This window comes from Carlito syrichta, unplaced genomic scaffold (assembly GCF_000164805.1).
Source record: "Carlito syrichta isolate Samal-C Ts95f unplaced genomic scaffold, Tarsius_syrichta-2.0.1 Scaffold307331, whole genome shotgun sequence".
Classification (NCBI taxonomy): Eukaryota; Metazoa; Chordata; class Mammalia; order Primates; family Tarsiidae; genus Carlito; species Carlito syrichta.
The window spans coordinates 978,976-996,945 of record NW_007251427.1 but is presented as its reverse complement, the minus strand read 5'-3'; the positions used below and the strand labels follow the sequence as shown (position 1 = coordinate 996,945).

The 17,970-nt window shown below is 44.6% G+C and overlaps 2 pseudogenes; both read right to left on the bottom strand.

Annotated features, from left to right (window-relative positions):
• Positions 1-2,486: 2,486 nt before the first annotated feature.
• LOC103266781 lies at positions 2,487-3,992 on the bottom strand (annotated as a pseudogene).
• Positions 3,993-11,887: 7,895 nt separating this feature from the next.
• Positions 11,888-17,970, bottom strand: part of LOC110596220 — an 8,005-nt pseudogene continuing 1,922 nt past the window's right edge.

The window sequence follows — 17,970 nt, the reverse complement described above, 5'->3', positions numbered from 1 at the left end:
GCCTGCGGGTTTGAGACCCGCCCGAGCAACTTATCGAGACCTCATCTCTACAATAAATCAAAATTAGCTGGGTGTGGTAACGCATGCCTGTAGTTTCAGCTACTTGGAAGGCTGAGGCGGAAGGATCGCCACAGCCCAGCAGGTCGAGGCTGTGGTGGCCGGGAGTGTGCCACTGCACTCCAGTCTGGGCGACGGAGTGAGACTCCAACTCAAAATAAATAAATAAATAAAATAAAAGAAGCTACTCCACAGCGACACCACTGCCCAGATGGAGCACCTTGAGTACACGGGTCCCCTTTGACCAGTCTTGGCTGTGTCCCCCAGGCCCTTAGCCCTTGACTAGAAGGTAATCCCCTTGCAGAAGGAGTGTCAGAAGACTCTGAGGGGGATTCTTGGGAGCACCGACAGGGGCAGCCTTGAGGTGACCATGCATTACGGCTGGGTGATGGATGCTGAGATGCTGCTGGACACTGATGGCTGGTTTCTGCCCGTGAGGGACTTTGTGGCACCTCACCAGCCAGCTAGGAACCAGTCGCTCCTCCAAGGACCTAAGAGGCTAGCTTAACTATGGTGGGATTTCCCCAGTTTCAACAACAGAAGTTAAGACTGACTGGAGCTGGGCATGGTGGCTCACGCCTATAATCCCAGCACTTTGGGAGGCTGAGGCAAGAGGATTGCCTGAGTCCAGGGGTTCAAGAACAGCCCAGGCAATTTGGCAAGACCTCATCTCTATAATAAATCAAAACATTAGCCAAGTGTGGTGGCACGCACCTATGTTCCAGCTACTTGGAAGGCTGAGGCAGAAGGATCACCTGACCCCAGAAGGTCAAGGCTGCAGTAATTGCGAGTGTGCCACTGCTCCCCAACCTGGGTGACAGAGTGAGACTCTGACTTAAAAAAAAAACAAAAAAAAGACTGGCTGGATTGCTTTGTCCTGGCCCAGGGACAAGTATTGGCTGTAGGCTTCCTGGTGATGGATGTCCCATACTATGAGTGACTGAAACTCAAGTCTGAATGGCAGAAAGGTATCTACCTCAAGGACAAGATGCACAAAGCAGTGGTTGAGGAGTTAGCCAGGTGACCTGTGCCAGCAGCACGAACTGCACGTCAAGGGCACCGACTCTTCTCTCTAAACCTAGTCATGGACACTGAGCAGGCAAGAGATATCACCCTTAAGGACAAACATTCTCAGTGCAGGATCTTGGCCAGAGTGGGGAGGGTGACCAACAGCTTCAAAGGACAGACTATCCTATCTTGGGTAATAAATCTTTAATTTTGGTGTTGGAAGAAAAAAATATAAGACGGGGACCAAGTACTTGAAACTAAACCAAACTAAAATGTGATTGTAGGAAACAGACAAAGGCTGAGATGTCTTATCAAATGTCCAAGCTCAGGGCTTCTTTCTCAGCCCAATGGGAGGGATCTTTTAAACTAAGCCTAAGCCAATCAAGAAGTTGCATATATTTTTTTTTTTTTAGACATATGTATTTATTTGTATATTTGAAGTTTACATACATGCCATGACTCCAGTGTAATAAAAAACAAGCTCTCTTAGCCGGGCTCGGTGGCTCAGCTTGTAATCCCGCGCATTTGGAAGGCTGAGGTGAGTGGATTGCCTGAGACCGCGGGTTCAAGACCCGCCTGGGCAACTTGGTGAGACCTCATCTCTATAATAAATCAAAATTAACCAGGCATGATAGCGCGCGCTTGTAGTTCCAGCTACTTGGAAGGCTGAGGCAGAAGGAGCCCAGCAGGTCGAAGCTGCGAGTGTGCCATTGCTCCCCAACCTGGGTGACAGAGTGAGACTCCAACTCAAAAAAACAAAACAAAACAAGCTCTTAACAGCTTTGTATCCTGTACCCCAAGCAAATCCAGGAAGTAGAGCATGTATACCTATTTTACAGAGTCGCATACAAGAGAAAACCAATTAAGGAGGACTGGAAAACCAACCAGGCCTAATGGGTGTGAGACAGACCAAGAACTCTCCTAAGGGATGCCACAGGAGAAAAAATAGAAGTCTACACAAAGAACTTTATTTTAACATTTAAAGAATCATATATTCATTCCAACAGCTTCACCGGTCTTGACCACCCAATAAGTTACACACTCAGGTAATTCAAGGGTATTGCACAGCTCGTTAACTGACCAAGTCAGGGCAAAGTGGTCACTTTCCCTACAACCAGACTCTAAATTTGTCTCCTGCAAGAACACCATGCCTGGCCCGGGCTGCAGGGTACTGCCGTCAAAACTTGCCTCCAGATAACAAACCAGTAAAAGCAGCACGATTCCTGTGGTTATTTCACAGTGTCATGCTTATTGACATGGAGCTTTCTGAATAGGGAGGTTGAAGCACTGCCTGCTCAGTAATACATTTCTTGTGGTTCTCTAGGTTGAGTGCAGCAGTCAACAATGAAATAAATTTCAGCAGTGTGTTCCTGACATTATACAGCAGCCCTGGCTCAAGGATTTCTCCCCCTGCACGATTCCTAAGACTGTTCACTGGCTGATTCTTTGTTTTGGCAATTTGATGGTTTTGATGAATTGGCTGTGATCCAGGGGTGTTCAGGTACTGCTCTTAGTGTTAGCCTCTGGCTTGGAGTGTGTTTCAGGAGTCTCAAAATGAGGTCCTGGCTCCCTCTGTGACAAAGTCAGGGAATGTGAATTCAATTCGTGATATTCTTCTGTAGGTTTCTGGGTTTATGCTTGCTTCAGAGGGAGGATTCCCAACTAAAAACTCATAGCAGAGAACACCCAGGCGCCAGAGATCTACTTTCTCATCATGCGTCCAACATTCAGACATCTCGGGGGGCAGGTAGTCCAGGGTGCCACAGAGAGTGGTTCTCCTTGAGGATGGAGCATGTACTGACACCCAAAATCTGCAATCTTCAGCTCTCCAGCTGATCCAAGAAGCAGGTTCTCTGGCTTAATGCCTCTATGAATGACTCTCTTTGAATGACAGTAGGACAGGGCATTTGCCAATTCTGTGATATAAGCAGCTGTTCTCCACTAATCAAATTTTGAAAGTTTTTGAAGTTCTCTATAGACTGTTCCAAGTGGCGCATATGCTAGAATTAGGTAAACTCTGGGAAATAGGCATCATGAAAATAACTATACAGTCTGAAAATATTAAGATGCCGAAGGTAGGACTATATTTCTACCTCTTCTGAGCTGATGCTCCACTCCAGCTTTCTCCAGCTGAACTTTAAACAGCACTTTAAGAGCCAGAGGCAAGCCGGGCTTGGTGGCTCAGCCTGTAATCCCGCGCCTTGGGGAGGCTGAGATGAGTGGATTGCCTGAGCCCGCGGGTTCGAGACCCACCTGGGCAGGAAGACCTCATCTCTACAATAAATCAAAAAATCAGCCGGGCGTGGTAGTGCATGCCTGTAATTCCGGCCACTTGGAAGGCTGAGGCGGAAGGATCGCCGGAGCCCAGCAGGTCGAGGCTGCGGTGGCCGGGAGCGGCCACTGCACTCCAGTCTGGGCGACAGAGTGAGACTCCAGCTCAAAAAAAAAAAAAAAAAAAAAAGAGCCAGAGGCAACCTCTCTCTCGCCAAATAAACATTACCAAACCTTTCTTTACCCAGCTAGCGACCAATTTCAAGATCTTCCAAAGCCCATTGCCTCTTTTTTGATTCTTCATTTTTCTGTTTTGATATCAGTTCCTCCTTAGGATTATTTCCAGCTGCTGATGGCTGGCGCTGCTTGCTCTTTTGGGTGTTGCTCTGTGGCTTGGAGACAGGATGAGGCACACCAGTTACCTGCAATTGCCTCTGCTTCTGGTCCAGCTTCTGACTGGACATAAGTTTTTGTGATTGCGAAGGAACATGCTGGGAGGAATTTGAAGGACACAAGACTCGCTGAGCCTAGCCATTGATGGCAGGTAACGGATTCTGACAAGGAAGTTGCTGAGTCACAGGAACACGTTTTGGACCTTTAAGTGGAACCATAGCCTTAATAGGCTCTGAAATGCAGTTTTCTTTAGATCTGTCCATGATGCCCATCGGCTACTGACTCTGATCCAAGGACCTGAGTCCTCCCAGAGCTCAGCCAGACATTGCACTTCTTGATCACAATAATCAATTCAGAGAAAAACACATAAAGGACTTCTTTATTTTTTTATAAATAACTGTGTACTATTTCATTGTATGAATATATCATAATTAGTCTACCAGTGCCCTACTAATGGACATTTAGGTGATTTTCAATCTCTTCCTAGCTGTTGTTGCCATGAATAACTTTGCATACAGATCAATTCTCACAGATATGCAAAATCTGAAACATAAATTCCTAGAAGTTAAATTTCTGAGACAAAAGGTTCATGCATTTATAATTTTCATCGATATTGCCAAATTGTCTACTACTGAGGTTGAAGCAATTTATACTCCCTCCTAAAATGTGTGAGATATGTTTACCATACTCTGGCCAAAACAATATTATCAAAATTTTTTTATCTTTGACAGTCTAATGAATGAAAAATGAAATGCCAGTCCAGTTTTAATTCATATTGTTGTTTTTTTTTTGACTTGGAGTTTCACTCTGTCACCCAGGATGGAGTGCAGTGGTATGCTCACGGCCACCGCAGCCTTGACCTGCTGGGCTCAGGCAATTCTTCCACCTCAGCCTTCCAAGTAGTTGGAACTACAGGTGTGTGTTGCCATGCCTGGCTTGTTTTTGGGGATTACAGGCTTAAGCCACCACACCCGACTTATATTGCTTTTATTATGAGTGAGAATGAGCATTTTTCATGGGTTTAACAGCTTGTCTCTCTTTTTTTTTTTCTTTTTTTAGATCAGGGTCTTGCTCTGTCACCCATGCTGTAGTGCAGTGGCACAATCACGACTCACTGTAGCCTTGAACTCCTGGGCTCAGGTAATCCTCCTGCCTCAGCCTTTCGAGTAACTAGGACAACAGGTACATGCCACTGTGCCTGGCTAATTAAAGAAAAAAAATTGTAAGATCTTCCTACCTCAGCTTCCCAAAGGGTTAGGTTTACAGGCAAGAGCCACCATGCCCAGTTGGGTTTAAGAGTTGTTTCTTTTGGCCAGACACAGTGATTGACACCTGTAATTCCATCACTTTGGGAACTTGAGGCAGGAGAACCACTTGAGGCCAGGATTTCGAGACTAACTTGGGCAACATAGTGAGACCCCTGTCTCTACAAAAAAAAAAAAAAAAATTAGGCTGGGCGCAGTGGCTCATGTTTATAATTCCAGCACTTTGGAAGGCCAAGGTAAGAGGATTGCCTGAGTCCACAGGTTCAAGAACAGCCTGGGCAACCTGGCGAGACCTCATCTCTACAGTAAATCAAAAAAATTAATTAACCGGGTGTGGTGGTGAGTGCATGTAGTTCCAGCTACTTGAAAGGCTGAAGTGGAAGGATCACCTGAGCACAGCAGGCGGAGGCTGCAGTGGCCTTGAGAATGCCACTGCACTCCAGCCTGGGCAATAGAGTGAGACCCCCCAATTAAAAAAAAATTAACTGGACATGTTTGTGTGTGTGTAGTCCCAGCCACTCAGGAGTCTGAGATGGGAGGATTGCCTGAGCTCAGGAAGTCAAGGTTGTGGTAAGCTGTGATCCTGCTACTGCACTCCAGCCTGGGCAGCAGAGTGAGAGACCCAACTCAAATGAAGAAAAAGAGTTGTTTTAAAAAAATTTTAGCACAGCCTCCATCATCAACCACTGGGGAGAGGAGAACTTATTCAGTAAATGGTGCTGAGAAAACTGGCTGACCACAGGCAGAAGATTAAAACAGTCCCCTACCTATCACCATACACAAAAATCAACTCTAAATGGATCAAAGACCTAAACGTAAAACCTCAAACTATAAGAACCTTAGAAAATGCAGGATACACCCTTATGGAAATTGGAACTGGCAACCAATTCCTGATCAAAACCCCAAGTGCCCATGCCATAAGAGATAGGATAGACAAGTGGGACATCATCAAACTGACAAGCTTCTGCAAAGCCAAAGAAACCATTGAGAGAGCAGGGACACAGTCCACAGACTGGGAAAAAAAAGTATTTGCAAACTGTATATCTGACAAAGGCCTAACATCTAGATCTACAAGGAACTCGAATGTGCTGAAAAGAAAAAAACAAACAGCTCCATTACAAAGTGGGCAAAAGATATGAATAGACACTTCTCAAAAGACATACAAGCAGCCAACAGATACATGAAAAACTGCTCAGCCTTGCTAGTCATCAAAGAAATGCAAATTAAAACCACACTGAAGCCGGGCTTGGTGGCTCAGCCTGTAATCCCTCGCCTTGGGAGGCTGAGGTGAGTGGATTGCCTGAGCCCGCGGGTTCGAGACCCGCCTAGGCAACTTGGTGAGACCTCATCTCCACAATAAATCAAAACTTAGCCGTGCATGGTAGCGTGCGTCTGTAGTTCCAGCTACTTGGAAGGCTGAGGCGGAAGGATCGCCGGAGCCCAGCAGGTCGAGGCTGCGGTGGCCAGGAGTGGCCACTGCACTCCAGTCTGGGTGACAGAGTGAGACTCCAACTCAAAAATAAAATAAAATAAAATAAAACCACACTGAGATATCACCTAACTCTAGTCAGAATGGCCATCATCAATAACTCAAAAAACAACAGATGCTAGAGAAGATTTGGAGAAAAGGGAACATTTCTATACTCTTGGTGGGAGTGTAAACTAGTTCAGCCTCTGTGGAAAATTGGCCTCCCATACGACCTTGCAATCCCCCTACTTGGGAATATACCTGGAGGGACTCAAATCACTCTATGAAAAAGACACCTGCACACGCATGTTTATTGCAGCATTTTTTTTTACAATAGCAAAAACATGGAACCAACTGTGCTACCCATCAAAAGAAGACTGGATAAAAGAAATGTGGTACATATACACAATGGAATATTATGCAGCCACAAAGAAGGGCAAAAGTATGAACTTCGCAGCAACTTGAATGGACTTAGAGGCTATAATACTGAGTGCTCTATCACAGAAGGAACCAAGTATCACATGTTCTCACTCATAAGCGGACCTTATACAACTATGGTAATACTGTAAGAAAGGGATTGGCAGTAGTGGGAAACTGCTAGGGGAGGGGGGCACGCCTCATCAACAAGGGTACCTGCATATTGAACATTTGTATACCTAATTCTGAATTGTACCCCATATATTTAAAACAAATAATTTTAAAAATTATCACCAAAAAATTAAAGTAAGAAGTAAAAATTTGCCTTTCTAACCCCAGATCCTAAAAGTGATTACTGCAAACATGTTAGTGTGTATTCTTCTGGACTTTTACTTATGTTCCTATAAATATATTTATATAGATAATTTCATTTTTACAGGAAATATGTATATATATGTTATACATATACATATATACTTCTGTAATATACATGAACGCTAAACTTGAATTTTCATTTCATGTATCACAGAACTTTTTCAAGGTCTGTCTCTTATTTTGTATGGCTACTTAGCATATTTGAGGTATGCCATAATCTAGTTAACTATTTCCTCTTTGACTTTTAAATTTTTCCAATTTATTAAATTCAAGCAATGCTGCAACAAATCTTCCAAATGCATTTTGGTTTTGGACCAAGACTTTTTTTTTTGAATCAGGGTCTCACTCTGTCGCCCAGGTTGGAGTGCAGACCACAGCCACTACAGCCTCGACCTGCTGAATTCAGGCAATCCTTCCACCTCAATCTTCCATGTAGCTGGAACTACATACAGAGGTGCGCCACCATGCCCAGCTATTTTTAAAATTTATTGTAGAGACGAGGTCTCACCTAGTTGCCCAGGCTTGTCTCAAACCCCTGGATTTGGGCAATTCTTTCACCTCTGCCCCCCAAAGTGCTGGGATTACAGGCATGAGCCACTGTGCCTGGCTAAGACTTATTTTTGTTTTGTTCTCTACACATATTTTTATGTATGTGTGCTATTATTTCTTTGGGCTCTATTCCTAGAAGTGGTCTTTGGCTACTCTAAATGGTAAATTGGTCTGACGCTAAGTAGAGTAGTCAGTGATGGAAAGGCTCCCACTTAAATATTTTACCCATCACTTTCAGCATGCCAAACAATGTCTTCTTAAATATGACTTCCAGCCGGGCTCAGTGGCTCAGCCATAATCCCGCGCCTTTGGGAGGCTGAGGTGAGTGGATTGCCTGAGCCCGCGGGTTCGAGACCCGCCTGGGCAGCGAGACCTCATCTCTACAATAAATCAAAAAATCAGCCGGGCATGGTAGTGCATGCCTGTAGTTCTGGCTACTTGGAAGGCTGAGGCGGAAGGATCGCTGGAGCCCAGCAGGTCGAGGCTGCGGTGGCCGGGAGCGGCCACTGCACTCCAGTCTGGGCGACCGAGTGAGACTCCAACTCAAAAAAAAATATATATATATATGACTTCCTCTTCATATATAAATAGTTATGTATTCCCTGGAACATATGGCATTACAGTTCATCAGTGGTAAAACATTCTTGACTGACTGCTGAGTTCTGTGGACTATAAGGACTGAGACACATAAAAGTTCCTGTCCTCCAGCTCACAATCTTCTAGAGAAACAAGATAGAAGAGAACTAATCCACATGAAACAAGGAATAATTGCCCTTGTCCAGACTTCTTCTCTGATGTCCTGGAGCATTTACTCTCTAGGATGGCAAGGGTATAACCTAAGGTTGGCTGGTTTTATGTGCATACTCCTTGAATCACAAAAGGAGGGAATGGCTCCAGATGTTAGCAAGAGGCATTATAATGATTCCATTCGGTCAGGTGCAGTGGTTTATGCCTATAATCCCAGTACTTTGGGAGGTAGAAGCGAGAGTATTGCCTGTGTCCAGGAGTTCTGGACCAGATGGGCAACTTGGTGAGACCTCATCTCTACAATAAATCAAAAAATAAGCCAGGCATGGTAGGGCCCACCTGTAGTCCCAACTATCGGAATGCTGAGGAGGAAGGATCGTCTGAGCCTAGCAGGTTAAGACTGTGGTAGCCGTGATTGTGCCATTGCACTCTAGCCTGAGCCACAGACACACACACACACACACACACACACACATACACACACACAAATTATTCCATTAGGCTGGAGGTCAGAGTAGCTCCTCTCCAATGTACCTCTGCATACCTTCATTTGGTAAACATTGACCTACTTCTCTTCCATATCAGGTGCTGGGGATGAATGGAATCCTTGCATTGAAGTGCCCAGAAATATATCATCATGTTCATTCTGGGTAGCAAAAGGTAGAATATTCCAGTATTTGGTCTAGAAAAACTCAGGCTGACAACTGGTATGTTTTTGTTGTTTTGGGGTTCTTTGGGGGGATTGGACTCACTCCTTTGCCCAGGCTGGAGTGCAGTGGCACGCACTGTACTTTTTATTGCTGAATATTATTCCATGGTATATTAATTTCCTAGAACTGCCATCACAAATTACCACAAACTTGGTGGCTTAAAATGCCAGACATGAATTCTTTTCTTGTTCTGGAGGCCAGAAGTCTGAAATCAAGGTGTCAGCATGGCCACACTCCTTTTGAAGGCCCTAGGGGAGGATGCTTCTTTCCCTGCTCCAGTTCCTACTGGCTCCAGTTGTTCCTTGGCTTGTAGGAACATCACTCCAATCACCGCTTTTGCCTTGACATGGCCACCTTCATGGTGTCTGTGTCTTCTCCTTTCCTGTCTCTTATAAGGACACTTGTCTTTGGATTTAGGGTCCACCCAGATAATCTAGGACAATCTCATGTCAATATCCTTAATTTAATCACATCTATTTGAAACAATCACCAGGCAAGGTAGCTCACGACTGTAATCCCAACACTTTGGGAGGCCGAGGTTAGAGAATTGCCTGAGCCCATGGGTTCGAGACCAGCCTGGGCAACTTGGCAAGATCTCGTCTCTACAATAAATCAAAAAATTGGCCAGGTGTGGTGACGTGCCCCTGTGGTTCCAGCTACTTGGAAGGCTGAAGCAGAAGGATCATCTGAGCCCAGCAGGTCGAGGCTGTAGGGGCTGTGAGCATGCCATTGCACTCTAGCCTGGGCAGCAGAGTGAGATTCTAACTCAAAAAAAAGAAAAGATCTTTTTTTCCAAATAAGTTCACATTCACAGGTCCAAGAGTTAGGATATGTCTTTTTGGAGCCTCCACACAGCCCGCTACACATGATATGGACACACCACAGTTTGTTTAACCACCCATATCTTAGTTGTTTCCAAGATTTAGCTATTACAAATCAATCTGCTGCCGGGCTCGGTGGCTCAGCCCGTAATCCCACACTTTGGGAGGCGGAGGTGAGTGGATGGCCTGAGCCTGTGGGTTTGAGACCCGCCTGGGCAACTTGGTGAGACCTCATCTCTACAATAAATCAAAAAAATTAGCCGGGCGTGGTAGTGTGTACCTGTAGTTCCAGCTATTTGGAAGGCTGAGGCAGAAGGATCTCCAGAGCCCAGCAGGTCGAGGCTGCGGTGGCCGGGAGCAGCCACTGCACTCCAGTCTGGGTGACAGAGTGAGACTCCAACTCAAAAAAAAAAAAACAACCAAAAAAACAAATCAATCTGCTATTAACAATCCTGTATAGGTTTTTGTATGGACATGAGTTTTTATTTACCTGGGATAAATGCCAAGGAGCACAACTTCTGACTTCTATGGAAAGGACCTATCTAGTTTTTTTAAGAAAATACCAAACTAGTTTATAGAGTGGCTGGTCCATTTTAAATTCTGTAAAGTGAGTGTGGAGAAAGAGAGGACGAGCTGAGTGATTAAAGAAAATTTATTAGAGGGAAAGGAAAGAAAGGTAGGCCCTGAAGATGAACCAGCAGCTTTGTTCTCTTGCAGTCCCCTTATAAACCCCAGTGGAGGCTTACTGGGCTCCAAGAAGTAGTTTAGGGAGTTTGAGCTGTCAGTCGCCCGGCCTTGAAATGCAGATGTTGGCACAGTTACAGGCTGCTGGTCCCATGACCTTGAAGTGTAGATGTCCGCACTAAACCAGTCACTATCAGGGATGTTGTTACACACTTGTCTCTGAAATGCAGTCATAGGAAAGCAAACATTGACAGTTAGAACCAGGATGAGTCAGTACTAGGATGTTGTCAGTCACACAGCCTTGGGATGCGGTCTTGAGAAAGCAGATATTGGCAGTAAAAAAATTAGTAAAGGACGCTGTTAGAGCAATGTTAGCTTTTTGGGCCGTTGCAACTTTGTTTATGGAGTTCACATGATGACTTGTTTTAACTACAATCTCCTCTCCCATCCCCCTAAAAACCCTATCAAATTTCAACAGCAATGTACAAAAGCTTCTGTTTCTCCACACCTGTACCAGCATTTGGTATTGTCACTATTTTTATTTTAGCTTTTCTTACACGTGGGTAGTACTATCTCATTGTGGTCTTAATTTATATTTTCTTTTCTTTTTTTTTTTCTGAGTTGGAGTCTCACTCTGTCACCCAGACTAGAGTGCAGTGGCACGCTCCCGGCCACCACAGCCTCAACCTGCTGGGCTCTAGTGATCCTTCTGCCTCAGCCTTCCAAGTAGCTGGAACTACAGGCGTGCGCTACCATGCCTGGCTAATTTTTTATTTATTGTAGAGATGAGTTCTCGCCAAGTTGCCCAGGCGGGTCTTGAACCTGGGGGCCACCTAGCCTGACTAATTTACATTTTCTTAATGGCTAGTGATGTGTAAATTTTTTCATGTGTATTTTGCCTTCTGTATATCCTCTTCAAGTTTTTTGCCCAGTTTCTAATTGGATTATCTGGGGTTTAGCAAATAGAAACAACTACTGAATTTTGAATGTTCTTTACATATTCTAGATATGTTCTTTATCAAATATATGGTTGGCAAATATTTTCTCCCAGTCTGTAGCTTGTCTTTTCATTCTCTTTCTTTTTTCAGAGTTCGGCTGTTTATTGAACACATTATAAAAGGTTTAGTCAAACAGACCAGAGCCCATGTCATCATCAGACTCCTCAGAGTCTTCCTTCTTTGCTTCCACTTTCTTTTCCTTGGCTAGGGCAGCAGTTGGGGGTGGCATCCAGCTGCAGGTGCGGGCCTGCCAGTCCCCACCAGCAGATGCCTTTGCAAACAAGCCAGGCCAGAAAGGCTCCACAGTCACACCAGCAGCCTTAATGAGGGCGTTGATCTTATCCTTCATGAAGGTCACCTCATTGTTGTGCAGGATGAAGGCCAAGTAGATGCAGGCAAGCTCGGACAGGAGGCCATGGCACGGCGAGTGCGGGATGAAGCAGCCTGGTGAGGTGCTAGTCGCCAGATGGTCAGGGCCTCACCCCAACGCGGCCTTAGCTCCTTCCGAAGGACAGAGCATCTTGGCAGCAGCTGGGCAAAGGGGGTCTTTTCATTCTCTTAACAAGGTCTTTCACAGAGCAAAAGTTTTTAATTTTGCTTAAGTCCAATTTATCAATTTTTTTTCTTTTATGGCTCCCGATTTGGGTGTCATGTCTAAGAACTCTTCCCCCAACCCCAGGCCCTGAGGATTTTCTCCTATGTTATTTTCTAGCCATTTTATACTTTTAGATTTTACGTTTAAACCTGTGCTCCATTTTGAGTTAATGTTTTTCTTTTTTATATAAGTCAGTTTTGATTCAATTAGGCTAATTTTTGCATAAGGAATGAGGTTTAGGTTTTTTTTTTGTTTGTTTGGTTTTTGTTTTATGAGTCAGAGTCTCAATCTGTCCCCTGGGCTGGAGCGCAGTGGCATGCTCACGGACAGCACAACCTCGATCTGCTGGGATCAGGCGATTCTTCTGCCTCAGCCTTCCAAATAGCTGGAATTATAGGCTTGAGCGTATAGTGCTGGGATTATAGGCTTGAGCCACTGTGCCCAACCTCCTTTTTTAATATCCACTTTTATATTTTTATTTGATTTTTTTTCCCCAACAGCATTCAAGAATGTCTGTCTCTCTATGGAAGACTTTTGTACTAGTTAGAGTTTTCCAGAAAAAAAATAAAGAACCAATAGTGTGTGTGTGTGTGTGTGTGTGTGTGTGTGTGTGTGTGTGTGTGTGTGTGTGTGTAGAGAACAGAGAGAGAGTTTAAGGAATTGGTTCATCCAATGGTGGGGACTGACAAGTCAGAAATGTAGGACAGACCAGCAGGCTGGATACCCAGGGAAGAGCTAATGTTGCAGCTCAAGTCTGAAGACAATCTAGAAGCAGAATTCCTTCTTCCTCAGGTGCCCTCAGTCTTTTCCCTAAAGGCCTTCAACGGATGGGTGAGGCTAACTCACATTATGAAGAATAATGTGGCCAGGTGCAGTGGCTCACACCTGTAATCCTAGCACTTTGGCAGGCAGAGGTGAGCGGGTTGCCTGATCCCAGGGGTTTGAGACCAGGTTGGGCAACATAGCAAGACCTTGTCTCTACAATAAATCAAAAAGTTAGTCAGGTGTGCTGGCTTATGCCTGTAGTTCCAGCTACTTGAAAGACTGAGGTAGAAGGATTGCCTGAGCCCAGCAGGTCGAGGCTGTGATGGCTTTGTTCCTCCATTACACCCCAGCCTGGGCGACAGAGTAAGATGGGCGTGAGCCATTCCATCTGCCTTGCCACCATGCCTGGCCTATTTTATTATAGGCCTATATTTATGTATACCCTCTTATTTTGTGGAAAGTAAGAAAACAGATTCAAGATTTCATTTCAAACCATGTTTACTAAAAACAGTATGCTGGGCAGACCAGGAACTTCTGTTTCTGGGCAGGATGTATTAGGTTACAGAAAGCTAATTTCTGTAGAGTTGCTTTTTGGTTTTTGCTTACGAATGTTGAAAAGACTATCCTTCCTCTACTAAGTTGCATTGGGTTATTTCTGCATTATCTATTCTGTTTCACTGATCTGTATGTCTTTCCATCAGCCAGTACTACATAGTCTTAATTATTAGAGCTATATTATAATTCTTGAAATTGAGCAGTGATTCCTTCTATGTTATTCTTCTTTTATTTTTATTTTATTTTATTTTTTAATACAGACAGGGTCTTGCTCTGTCATCCAGGCTGGAGTGCAGTGGCATGATCATAGCTCACTACAGCCTCATACTCCTGGGTTCAAGGAATCTTCCCATATCAGCCTCCTGAGGAGCTGGGACTACAGGCATGCACCACCATGCCCAGCTAATTTTTTGCTTCTACTTTTATTTTGTAGAGAGAGGGTCTTACTGTGTTGCCCATCCTCGTCTTGAACTCCTGGCCTCAAGTGATGCTCCCACCTCAGCCTCCCAATGCACTGGGATTATAGGTGTGAACCACCACCATGCTCAGTTTTTATTCTTCTTTTTAAAAATTGTTTTAGCTGTTCCAGTTCTTCTGTCTTTCACCATACATTTTAAATAAATCTTGTCTTTTATCTACAAAAAATCGTGCTGGGATTTGGGTAGGAATTGCACTAAACTTGTAAATTAATTTAGAAAGAATTGACATTCTTACTGTGATGAGTCTTTGAAGTCATGAACAAAATATGTCTCTCCATTTATTTAGAACTTTTTTTGATTTCTTTCAAGAGCATTTGACACTTTTCACTGTGAGTCTTGTACATGTTTTATTAGGTTTGTACCTAAGTATTTATCTTTTTTCCTATGATTATAAATGGCATTACATGTCTAATTTTGGTGTCCATATAGTCATTGCTAAAATATAGAAATATGATTGAATTTTGTATTTTGCTCTTATATTCTGTGACCTTGCTGAACTCACTTATTAGTTCTAGGAGTATTTTTTTCGTAGATTCCTTGAATTTTCTACTGAGACCATCATCTCATCTACAAATAAGCACAGTCTTATTTCTTCCTTTTCAATCTGTATAGTTTTTATTATTTTTCTATTCATATTACACAGACAATAACTTCTAGCACTATGTTGAATAAGATTGGTGAGAGTGGACATGTTTGCCTTGGGTTCGATCTTGAGGGAAAGCATTCAGTCATTCACTATTCAGTATGGTGTTTGCTGTAGGGTTTTTGTAGATACTCTTTATCAAATTGAGAAAGTTGCCCTCCATTCCTAGCTTGTTTTTTTTTTTTTGAGTTGGAGTCTCACTCTATTGCCCAAGTTGGAGTGCAGTGGCATGCTCACAGCCACTGCAGCCTTGATCTGCTGGGCTCAGGCGATTCTTTCGCCTCAGCCTTCCAAGTAGCTGGAACTACAGGTGTGGCTAATTTTTTTTATTTACTGTAGAGATGAGGTCTCGTCAAGTTGCCCAGGCTGGCTTTGAATCCGTGGGATCAGGCAGGCCTCTCACCTCGGCCTCCCGAAGTGCTGGGATTAAAGGCTTGAGCCACCGTGCCCAGCCCATTCCTAGTTTTCTCAGAGTTTTTACTAAGAATGGGTGTTGAATTTTTGTCAAGTGCTTTCTCTGCATCAATTGAATTTTTCTTTAGCCTGTTAACAGGGTGGATTTTTTTTTTTTTTTTTGAGGCAGAGTCTCACTCTGTTGCTCAAGCTGGAGTGCAGTGGCACACTCACAGCCACCTCAGTCTTGGCCTGCTGGGTTCAAGTGATCCTTCCGCCTCAGCCTTCCAAGTAGCCGGAACTACAGGCACACACCACCATGCCCTGCTAATTTTTTTTTTCTTTATTGTAGAGACAAGGTCTCACCAAGTTGCCCAGGCTGGTCTCGAACCCCTGGGCTCAGGCAATCTTCTTGCCTCTGCCTCTCAAAGTGCTGTGATTACAGGTGTGAGCCACTGCACCCGGCCTAACAGGGTGGATTTTGAACACTGATTTTCGAATATTGAATCAGCCTTATATCCCTGGAATAATCCCTACCTGGTCATGGTGAATAATTCTTCTTATATATTGCTGAATTGTATTTCTTAATATTAAAGATTTTTGTATCTACAGAAGGACACCAAAAATACTGGAATTATCTTTTGGAGGGCTGGCGCCTTGTAGTACAGGTTTTCCCTGCTAGATAAATGTTCTAGGAACCCATCGGCATCAGTGTACCAGCTATTGTTGTTGGGAGAGGCTGCATTTTGAGATTCTTTCAATGTGTTTGCTCATTTCATGATGAGTGATTTACCAAGTGCACCTGTCCACACCTTGCTGAGGGTTCAGAAGTTTTGAACAAAAACACCATGACCCCCATCCCCCACCCTCTCTAGTCACCTGATCTCAGTCTGAGTCACTTTTTTGTTGTTTCCCCAGGTGAAAAAGCCCTCAGATGGAAACTTTTTGCCAATGTGGAAGAGGTGAAACAAAAGCAGAAGCACTAAAAGGCATCAAAACTGATGAGTTCAAAAACTGTTTTGAGCTGTGGAAAAAGTGTCTCAGCAGGTGTATTGATACAGATGGAGAGTACTTTGAAGGTGACTGAAGTTTAAACACGTTAAGAATAAATACACCATTTTTTATAAATTCTGGGTTTTGGGGGGTATCCCTTGTATATTCATATTGAAGGGTATTGGGCTATGGTTGTCTGTTGACATCTGGTGCTGGAAGGGCTTTCTCTCTAACTTCTAGGCAGGGATGGGAGTTCAGGTTCTCTAATAGGCCTTTGCGGATACCACACCAGCTAGGAGAGGAAGTGGTATCTCCTTACTGTTGTTCATGTGACCCCCCACTGACACTATTGGGAGAGGTGGCCTTGATTATTGGTGAAGGTCTTGAACAGAGGCCTCTTCTGACACCTCCCTAGGGGGTGGGGAAGGAGTACTGCCATTACAGCCTAGCAAAGGTAGACGTCTAGGCTTTCCACATGACTTTTGCTGATGGGGGAGTGGGTGAATCTAGGGCAGAGGGGATATTGTCTAATCTTTCTAGGCTGTTCCTTTCCTGGTCCTTTGACTAGAGAAAAGAAAGCAGGCTTTATTGGGGCTTTTATTTGTCTGCACCCATTGGCAGTTTGGGGTTGCTGGCTTCTCCAGTACCCATCTGATATATATGAGACAACTTGGACAGCTAACTGCGGAGTCATTCCTGGGGTCCTGAGGTCCCTACTGGTCTGCTTTCTTCTTCTTCTTTTTTTTTTTTTTTTTTTTGAGTTGGAGTCTCACTCTGTCACCCAGACTGGAGTGCAGTGGCCGCTCCCAGCCACTGCAGCCTCGACCTGCTGGGCTCCAGCAATCCTTCTGCCTCAGCCTTCCAAGTAGCTGGAACTACAGGCGTGCGCTACCACGCCCGGCTGATTTTTTTATTTATTGTAGAGATGAGGTCTTGCTGCCCAGGCGGGTCTCGAACTTGCGGGCTCAGGCAATCCACTCACCTCAGCCTCCTAAAGGTGCGGGATTACAGGCTGAGCCACCGAGCCTGGCTTGCTTTCTTCTTGTTCAGAGTCTTCCTATGTTTGTTTTATATATAATGTCCGGGGTTTTCAACTGTATTTAGCAGGAGGACTGGGGAAAATATCTGCTCCATCTTTCCAGGAGCAGAAGTTGCTCCACATACTTAAAAAAAATTAAGCCGGGCACAGTGGCTCACGTCTATAATCCCAGCACTTTGGGAGGCTGAGGTGAGAGGATTGCCTGAGCCCACGGGTTTGAGACCAGCCTGGGCAACTTGGTGAGACCTTGTCTCTACAATAAATCAAAACATTAGCTGAGCATGGTGGCCTGTATCAAAAAATTAGCCACTTGCCTATAGTTCCAGCTACTTGGAAGGCTAAGGCAGAAGGATCACCTGAGCCCAGCAGGTCAAGACTGCACTGACTGTGAGTGTGCCACTGCACTCCAGCCTGGGCAACAAGAGTAAGACTCCAACTCAAAAACAAAAACAAAAGCTTTTTTTAGAAATGGGTCTCATAGCCGGGCTCAGTGGCTCAGTCTGTAATCCCGTGCTTTGGGAGGCTGAGGTGAGTGAATTGCCTGAGCCCGCGGGTTCGAGACCCGCCTGGGCAACTTGGTGAGACCTCATCTCTACAATAAATCAAAAAATCAGCCGGGCGTGGTAGCACATGCCTGTAATTCCAGCTACTCGGAAGGCTGAGGCGGAAGGATGGCCGGAGCCCAGCAGGTCGAGGCTGCAGTGGCTGGGAGCGGCCACTGCACTCCAGTCTGGGTGACATATTG